Genomic DNA, 10832 nt, shown 5'->3' with positions numbered 1-10832 from the left:
AACGGGATACGGGGTTGCCCCGGGAAAATTTTGCATATAGCTAGAGTAAATGGTGCAATCTGGCGACTTTTTGGACTGCTCAGTATCTGTTGAACATACTCGGTTTTTTTTCGAGTTTTCACCCCTTTTTACAGATTACTATGTTTAAACACTGTAACGGCGGTACGATGTTAGATACGCACAATGTCTTGCCAGTGTAAAACCAGTGAGTGTCTAAGTAGAGGATCGAGCACAAGACCCTGACTTAAAGGGGTAATCTAATCCTTATAGCATTTTAGTCATTAAATGGATTATAAAGGAAAAACGAAATTTCACTGTTTTCTTTAAACCATTGAGGGTTGAATGAACGGAGTTCATGGTCTTTTTACCAAATGATCGTTTTTGGAAATGCAAAATTGCGAGGCTGATTGGCCTTTTATATTTGTATGTAGAAGCTGAAATACTTGTTAATTTAACTAGATCTGAGGATTTTCTACATTTTATGCGTTAAATTTTAATCATTATGATCGTGCCTTTGATTTGCAAACAATATGTTTAAGCGTCAAAAATATTAATTTAATATAATATTTTATGTAAAGACATCTAAAGATCCCGATTTGCGTTTGTGTTTTACTCAAGATACTTTCCTTTGTCGGCAGAATTTGAGATACAACATTAATTGCAAGTTTGGCAGTAAGCAATAAAAATCGATTAACTTTCATTAATGAATCGACGAGCTCTTGCCGCTGATAACAAACATCATAAATACATCAATGGAATTAGGTTATGTACCAAAAGAGTTTAAAAGTGCTAGGATAAGACCCCTACAAAGAAACCAGGTCTTGAACCAAACATTCTCAAAAACTACAGGCTGTATCTAACCCCCCCTTTTCTTTTAAAAAAATCTTAGAAAAGGTAGTAGAGCGCGTCTTGAGCGGCACTTGAGTGAAAATGAGCTACATGAGGGACTGCAGTCTGCTTACAGAAAGTTTCATTCAACTGAGTCGGCTTTGATAAAGGTCAGAATGACATCCTCACATCTCTCGATCAAAATTCTGTAACAGTCCTCGTGCTACTCGATCTTTCTGCGGATTTCGACACGACTGATCATCAAACACTGTTACACCAGCTCGAACATCATTTTGGAGTCACAGACAAAGCACTTGCATGGATTCATCATATCTTAGTGACCGCTATCAAACTGTATGCGTTGATGGTGAGTGTCGCCCGCCTACGTTGATGAAATACAGTGTTGCCCCAGGGATCAGTGCTTGGTCCAAAGACTATATCAGTACACTAAAACCCGTGGGTCCATATGCAGACGTCATGGACTTCTTCATCATTTCTACGCTGATGACTCTCAATTATACCTATCTTTTAAGCCGATAGAGGCTGTGGTCAGAAGTGAAGCTTTGCGCCGCATTGAGGTCTGTCTGGCTGAAATTGTCTCGTGGATGAATTCCAACATGCTGAAGCTAAATGCTGATAAAACTGAGGTAATGCTATTGACATCAAAGCGTAACCCCAAAGTACACTGATGACGTTTCTGTGAAGGTCGGTGATTCTGTGAAAAAAATCCACGAAATGTGTTAGAATCTTGGAGCAGTATTGACAGCGGTATGGATATGGAAAAACAAGTCCAACCGGTGTGCCGGGCTGGATAGCACAACTTCGCAGAATAGGTCACATCAGACGGTATCTTACCAGTGATGCCGCAAAAACCCTTATAAACAGCCTGGTTTTTTTCACGGTTAGACCTCTGTAATGCCTTGTTAAGTGGTATACCAAACAGCACACCCTTTAAAAAGTTGCAACATTCCAGAACACTGCAGCTGCGTAATCACTAAGACGCCCGTCACAATCATATATTTTATATTTGGGATATGCTAGATGTGTATAAACCGGTTCAGGACCCTAAGATCACAAGACTAACTGTCACTGGTTATGCCAAAAACTAAAACCATGATGTTTTGGCAATCGCAGCTTTTCGTGGGACTGCTCCAAAGCTTTGGGAAATCCCTTCCTGTCAAGAACCAGGAAGCTGACACACTAGCTTTCTTTCATAAGCCTGCTCAAAACCCATTCTTTGTAAAATACTTTGTTAACTGACCGATACATTTATGGTTTTTTATCTTGTTTTTTTTTTGATTATACTTGTTTCATTCATGATTTTTGTTAGTGTGGAATGCATTATGTTTGTATACGTATTTGTTGTATTTTGGGAATTTATTCTGTAAAGCACCTTTGAACGTGTACACGTGCATGAAAAGAGTGCTATATAAATTGGTATTAAAAATAATAATAATATTAATTAATGTATCGCCTATAATCCAAGTCTGGCGGCGTAAAAATACAGCGCCTTGGTTGTTGCGGATTTTCGATTTTGTACAATCCCTGTCACCAAAGGGGATTAGCAAGGTGTCAGCGATATGACACGATTCTGTGTACATATCAGTCGCCGATGCACTTCATGATAAATAGTAGACCGCTGTTTTTATTTTCAATTATATTTTCTAGCCTTTTCAAAAATTTACGAGTTCGGCATTTCGCCGCTCCTCGAAATATTGGGGCGGCGGGATCCGCCCCTGCCGCCCTAGCTCCTACGCCCTTGCCATGATAAGATGATGTGTCATGTGCAACACCCAGACCTCTAACTCAAAGGTCAAGGTCACATTTGGAGGTCAAAGGTCAACAGGGTTTTTTTCTTGTATGATCAATAACTCTGTCATCCATGAAGGGATTTTAATATTACTTAGCACAAGTGTTTTGTCTTACGCAACCCCTTATCCCTAACTCAAAGGTCAAAGCACTGTCAGAGGTCAAATGTCAATAGTATTTCTTTTCCTTTCTAGTCCATAACTCTGTCATCAATTAAGGAATTTTTATATAACTTGACACAAGTGTTCCCCATAATGAGACAATGTGTCATGTGCAATATCCAGACCCCTAGTGCAAAGGTCAAGGTCACACACATCTGAAGGTCAAAAGTCAAAAATTGATATTTTCCTGTTCAGTCTTTTTTTGTATTAGCTCATGTGTCATATGGACCCAATTAAAAAGAAATTGTTGGTGTATTTTCTTCAGAATTACTTCCCTTTAATATGATGATTTCTTACATTTTTCCCATACATTTTCCTACCAATTTCAAACTGAGATGTTATCAGAATTGACATTAAATACGTTTATTACATTTATAGATGCTATGAAACAATCAACAACTGTAGATGTAATATGCAAATTGTAATCCAAGTGGTTTATAAACAGCGATTTGTCGCTGAATAAAAAGTATTGTGTGGAGTTCAGATGCGAATGAATCATATCACAAGGGCGCAGCTGAAGCGATATAATAATACGTATCTGAACAACAAACTTAGCAAATCACTGTCCTAGATATATTTTTTCGATTCTAACACATTATCAAGTATTTTTCATCTATGTCTTGAAGATATCCACCAAATATTCCGTTTTGTGTATTTTTTTTACTCCAGTGCGCCGCTATAACGTTTGACGTTATGACATAATAGATGTGATGTATAATTAAGAAATCATTGTTTAGAGTTCAGATGCGAAAGAATTATATCACAAGGGCGCAGCCCGCGTGATATAATAATACGCATCTGAACGACAAAACAATGATTTATTCAAGAGCAAATCACTAAATGAGATAGATCTATATTATTTCGATTCTAACACGTTACCAAGGATTTTAAGTACATCCTTTACGACATTCATTAAATATTTGCCCGTAATTGGTTTCTTTTCCAGCGCCGTTAGACGCTATGACGTAATAATTGTGACGTCAGAACAGTGATTTGTTTAAGAAATAATATATCTCATCCAGTGATTTGTCATTGAATAAATCATTGTTTGGAGTTCAGATGCGAAGGAATTATATCACGAGGGCGCAGCCCAAGTGATATAATAATACGCATCTGAACGACAATGATTTATTCAAGAGCAGATCACTAAATGAGATATATTATTTCGATTCTAACACGTTACCAAGGATTTTTAGGTACATCCTTGACGACATTCATTAAATATTTGCCAGTTTTCAATCGGTTTCTTTTCCAGCGCGCCGCTATGCCGTTTGACGCCATGATGTAATAATTATGACGTCAGAACAGTGATTTGTTGTATAATAATTCTCTGTTTTCTGGCTTCTTTGTTTATTAGGAAAATGAATCGGATCGTGTTAGAATGTATAACAATTCACTGTTTTCAGCCTTCTTTGTTTAATAGGAAAATTAATCGGATCGTGTTAGAATCAGCGAATATGTTGCATAATAACACACGGTTTTTGTCTGTACCCAGGTCGTGTTAGAATAATGCACAATTTTGTCAAGGCTTAATTTTATTTCATTTAGTTCATTTAGAAAAGAAGCCAGAACATCCTAAGATGCTATGCGTTGTCGCTTCTTTGGTCCATTTGTAATTGGTTTTCCCCATTTGGCATTAATCAGTTATTGTTATTGTTATTAACATGCAAAGATTGTTTTAATGCTTAAGCATGCAAATTGTTGTGCTCAGTATGCAAATGTTATCATTAATTTAAAGGCTTTTTGTGTGCAAGATATTGCACGCAGTATGCAATTATTGTTCAAGTCAAAATGAAATGGTTATTGTTTAAACTTTGTATATAAATTGTTTGAGCTCAACATGCAAAGGCTTAGGCTGAGTACAGCTCGATGGATGTTCATCAAACTTATGAAAGCCATTTATTGCATAGAATCTAGGCCTTTCTCATATTGTTGACACACACGGCGAAACAAAACAATAAGCAGCTGTGTTCTCATGAATCATTTGATAAATCTTCACATGATAACACTACCGAAACATTTATTTCTGAATCGATGAACCAACAGCTGTTGTTACCTGCTTTGAATTTTTTTTCAATCACAAAGCACAGGTCCGGTTACACTTGGTGACAGGTGACAGGTGGCAGCTAAACAAAACACCACATAGATATATAGACTAGATATTACCGATATATAGCTTATACAAATTCATCATTGTAAACGCTTCATTATTTCTTTAAGATAAAACATTATGATAAAGGCAACAGAAAAGGAGTCGAGGGGTCCCAAAACAAGCTCTGGAATTCGTCTGCCTTCAAACGGGGGACTCATGGACGACATGACAGTCATCACCAAGACACATGTGCAAGCAAGGTGGATTCTGAGAGCTCTGGATGAGACTGCCACATGGGCCCATATGACATTCAAGCCAAAGAAGTCCAGATGATTGGTGATAAAGAAGGGGAAAGTCACTGATAAATTCAAACTGGAAATACAGGGGGGAGAAATCCCATCCCTGGTCAACAACCTATCAAATGCCTTGGCAAGTGGTTTGATTCTACACTCACTGACATGGGTAGCCAAGAGTACAAGATGGTCTCCAGAAGATAGTAAGACCGAGCTTCCTGGGAAATTCAAAGCCTGGATGTTTCAGCATGACCTACTTCCAAGACTTGTATGGCCACTTACGGTGTATGAAGTACCAATCAGCCTAATAGAGATGCTAGAACAAACTGTTACAGCAAGTATCTCAAGAGGCGGCTCGGCTTACCGCCATCTTTTTACTGTGCTAACAGAGGAGTAAAGGTGACAAAAGCAAGACTCTTGCTCACCCTGAGGGATTCCGCAGATGAGAATATCAGCAATGCGGGCATAGACGTCAGAACAGGAAAAAATGACCCGTACAGCAAGCAGTTGACCGGGCTGAAGCTAATCTTAGGCACAGGGACATAGCTGGTACAACGAATATTCGGAGAGAAGGGCTGGGACAAAGACATAAGCAACGCTGGGAACAAGCAAACAAGCTGGAAAAGATGTCCATGGTTCAGAAAGAGATCCGGAGAAGTGAGGATCAAACTAGGTTTGCAAGATCCTTGCAGATGCCAGTGCAGTGTGCATGGACAAAATGGACTGTTCCGGAAAGAACACTTATCTGTCAGGAGTTTTGGAAGTATGAACCACTTCAACTCAGCTTCCTTCTTCGGTCAGTGTATGACCTACTTCCAACACCAGCAAATCTCCACAGGTGGAAGCTTGCAGATGACCAAAAATGCCCACTCTGCATTGGAAGGGGCAGCCTCCACCACACTCTCTCATCCTGTTAAACGGCTTTGACGCAGGGGCGTTACCGCTGGCGCCATGACCTAGTCCTGAGCGAGCTGGCTGATACATTTGAAAGGGAGAGAAAGAAACCACGAACTCCTAACAAGAAAGGTCCCCAGTTTATCTCATTTGTTAAGGAAGGCGGGAAGAAGACCACAACCACTAGCACATTTGGTCAGCTAAACGAAGCCAGAAGTTGGGAAATGCGTGTTGATCTGGGAAGGAAGCTGGTGTTTCCGGACATCATCCAAACAAACCTACGCCCAGACATCGTACTGTGGTCATAGTCTCCAGAGAAGGTGATACTGGTGGAACTGACTGAGCCCTGGGAGGAGAGAACAGAAGAAGCGTATGAACGTAAGTCAGTCAAGTACCAAGACCTGGTAGATGCTGCAACAAAGCGGGATGTAAAATACAAGTATTCCCTGTAGAGGTTGGCTGCAGAGGATTTCCAGCCCAGTCACTATGGAAAATGCTTGGCGCACTGTGCATCAAAGGGAAATGCTTGGCGCATTGGGCATCAAAAGGAAAGTAAGGAAAGCCACAGCCCATGCAGTAGGAAAAGCTGCCGGGAGAGCGTCCAGTTGGCTCTGGTTACGCCGAAAAGATAATGAATGGCAGCCGTAGCAGACAAGCAGTGCCTGATCAACACTCCTGTCCCCACCGTCAGGAGAGTGTATCGAGAGTAACGGGGCGATACACTTGTTGATAGACGGTTCTAGACTGATGAGTCTGCGACTAGCAGTTCTAGCAACTGTTTCTACACTATCACAAATATGGGCCGTTGGTATTCCTCTGCTAAGATTGTTCAGATCATGCCGAGTCGCAAAACATTGCTGCCACGAGGACAGGTAAGTTTACCCTACATGGTTGACAAGATAATTCATTTTGAAATCATTTTGCCAAATGGTTCATAGGTGGTCCTTTACTAAGTGTGTTCAGACTATAATGGACCTATATCGCTCACCTGAGTTTAGTTGCTTGCTTGAACAAATTGTTTTGCTAAAGCTTCAAAAACAAAAAAAAAACTGGGTGAGTAGGTCATGGTAGAGATTATTAAAGATAACTACTGAAATCCGTTAAAAATGGTACAGATGGTCCAAATCTGCTGTACCTTCTAAACAAGAAAGTAGGCCAGTAGATCAGGGTTAAGAATATTCAAGGTGAGTATTAAAATCTGTATCAAACATTATACATGTGGTCCAAATTTCTTTTCTGTAGCTTCAGGAACAAGAAAGTAGGTCAGTAGGTCAGATTTAAGAACATTAAAGATGAGTATTGAAATCTGTATCAAAAGTTATAAACTTGATCCAAATTTCTGTGCTGTACCTTCAAAAACAAGACAGTCGGTCAGTAGGTCATGATTAAGACTATTCAAGATGAGTATTGAAATCTGTACCAAAAATTATATGTGTGGTCCAAATTTCTATGCTGTAACTTCAAAAACGAGGAAGTAGGTCAGTAGATGACAAATAAGACTATTCAAAATGGTGTTGAAATCTGTATCAAACTTATATTGTTGTCCAATTCTTTGCAAGTTCAAAAACAAATGTTTATGTAAAACAAGGACACTGGGTGTGGCCTGTATTGACCAGGGTCATGATTTGACAATCTGGTAGAAATCACTAGAGCATGCACTTATAAAATCTAAGCTCTTGGCCTTATGCTTTAAGACAAGACTTTTTTTTTAAAGATTTTTCCCTATAAAAGTCTATTTAAACCATGTGCCCCCAACCCCCGGAGCGGGGCCAGTTTTGACCCCAGGTAGGCTAATTTGAACAATCTTGTTAAAGGACTACTACACGATGCTACATACCAAATATCAAAGCCCTGGGACATGTGGGTTTGTACAAGTAGATTTTCAAAGTTGTCCCTATATAAGTCTATATAAACCATGTGACCCCCATGACGGGGCTATATTTGACCCTATGGGGATAATTTGAACAATCTTGGTAGAGGGCTACTAGATGATGCTACATGCAAAATACCAAAGCCCTAGACCCTGTGGTTTGGACTTGAAGATTTTCAAAGTTTTCCCCTATATAAGTCTATTTAAACCATGTGCCCCCCAACTCCCGGAGCGGGGCCAGTTTTGACGCCAGGATGGCTAATTTGAACAATCTTGTTAAAGGACTACTACACGATGCTACATACCAAATATGAAAGCCCTAGGACATGTGGTTTTGTCATGTAGATTTCAAGTTTTCCTATATAAGTCTATATAAACCATGTGACCATGGCGGGGCTATATTGACCCTATGGGGATAATTTGATATATTCTGTAGATGGCACCAGTGATGCTACATAAAATATCAAAGCTAGGCCTGTGGTTTTGGACAGTAGATTTCAAAGTTTCCGATATAGCTATAAACATATGACCCAGGCGGGCAGTTTTAATCACAGGCGGATAATTTGAACATCTGGTTTAAAGGATTCTTCACGATGCTACATACCAAATATCCAGGCCCTAGGCCATGTGGTATTTTCAAAGTTTTCACTATATAAACCATGTGACGGGTCCCTAGGGTGGGGTCATATCTGACCCTTGGGTGGATAATTGAACAATCTTGGTAGAGGACTACTAGATGATGGTATATGCAAAATACCAAAGCCCTAGGCCTTATGGTTTTGGACAAAAAAACATTTTGAAGTTTTTCCCTATATAAGTCTATATAAACCATATGACCCCCAGGGCGGGGCCATATTTGACCCTAGGGGGATAATTTGAACACACCAAATATCAAAGCCCTTGGACCTGTGATTTTGGACAAGAATATTTTCAAAGTTTTCCCTATATAAATCTATGTAAATCATGTGACACCCAGGGCGGGGCCATATTTGACCCGTGGTAAAAAATGAATAATCTTGATAGAGGCCAACTAGATCATGCTACATACTAAATATCAAAGCCCTAGGGCCTGTGGTTTTGGACAAGAAGATCTTCAAAGTTTTCCTTTTGGTTGCCATGGCATCCAGAGTTCTGCATGGAATTCAATTCTTTGGGCACTTTTGAAAGGGGGCACCAAGGATATTCCTGTGAAGTTTGGTGTAAATCTGCCCAGTGGTTTTGAAGAAGATTTTTTTTTAGAAATTGTTGACACACGACGCACATCGAGCGGTCACAAAAGCTAACCTTGAGCCTTTGGCTCTGGTGAGCTAAAAATCAACAAGAAGAAATATTGATTTTCTAAGTTAAAAAGAACCATACTTCAGACAAAATGCAAGAGAGAGTTATGGTTCTTGACCTACTTACCAATTTAATGACAATAAACAAAATACGGTTTCAAAACTATAGCTCTTATAGTATTCAAGAAAAGTTGACCTTAATAAAAAGGAAATCAGTTTTTGTAAGTACACAAAGGGCCATAATTCAGGCAGAATGCATATCAGACTTATGACTTTTGGCCTACATACTCGCATTATAATGATAAACAAGTGTGCAAAGTTTCAAAGCTAGTGTTCTTATAGTATTCAAGTAAAGCAGACCTAAACAAAAAATTTAACCAACAAATTCAAATTTTCTAAGTACAAAAGGGGCCATCATTCTAACAAAATGCTTATCAGAGATATGACTCTTGGTCTACTCACCTAATGATGATTAACAAGTGTGCTAAAGTTTCAAAGCTATAGCTGTTATAGTTTTTGAGAAAACTGACGCCGACAATTTGAAAATTCAGACGAGCTTATAAAGAAACGACGCGTCTCAAATACACGATTGTTATAACTATTCAAATACGTCAACAAGCATGATCCATGATGACCACCTGAGGACAGTTGCTCATTTGTTGTCTCAGAGGTCCCGTCAACCAAAAACTTGCAGCAATTTTCAGCATATATAGGTATCCGAGTATTTCAATCTTCAGCTTTCCTGAGCTCTAGGTGAATTATTCTGACCTTCGTTTATGTTTATGATACTTCGTCACTATTTTTCCTAAATAAAGTATCCAATGAGTTTTGATACTGGGCCATCTAGGGTCGAGAAAGGTCACAAAGTCAAATAATGGAAACCCCTATAAATATGCTAGAGGTTTGTCTTTATATAATGAAGTTTAACTTCGAAAGCTTACAACTAAGTAACAAGGGTTAACATGGAAAGACCATATTTTACAAGTGGTGGTCAGAATGATTGTCTCTACAAGATGTAGGATGATTTCGAAACTGGGCCATCTTTGGTTTAAGATTAAATCTTCACTCTCCAGAGGCCATGTTTAAAATCTTTTTGACTTCGTCAGCATTTTTGGCCTTGATGAAATCCAAGTCAAGATCTGAGATTTATATAAAATAAAAGGACCGAAGTACAGCAGGAAAAGCAATATTCAAAGAACGCAGTCGCCCGTACAAAATTCTAGATGGAAATAGGAGTATTTGTAAGGATAAAACTGAATCTCGTAAGAGGGCTAGACTTGTTGGCCTACATAAAATTGTTTAATTTTAAAACTGATGGTGATCAGGCACGCGTGAGGTGTGAACTGATTTGGTCTTACGTTTTAAAACAAACGTGCTCAGAGGTCGTTTTGTACAAGATTTTACCATTTTTGATGGAAATTCTACAAAAACGACAGTCCCTCGTCAAACTGTACAGAAGTGTTTACATTAATGACAAAGAATTGCACTGAACAAGCGTTTATGGCTGGAAGAGTGCACATGTCGGCTTCTGTCTCACTGGCTGTTTTCAGTCAAAAGTGAAAAACACATTTGAAAACTTACCGATGACAGCGTAAATGTAAGTCAGTC

This window comes from Mercenaria mercenaria, chromosome 9, assembly GCF_021730395.1.
Source record: "Mercenaria mercenaria strain notata chromosome 9, MADL_Memer_1, whole genome shotgun sequence".
Classification (NCBI taxonomy): Eukaryota; Metazoa; Mollusca; class Bivalvia; order Venerida; family Veneridae; genus Mercenaria; species Mercenaria mercenaria.
The sequence above is the reverse complement of the archived record's forward strand: the minus strand, read 5'-3'. Positions refer to the sequence as shown.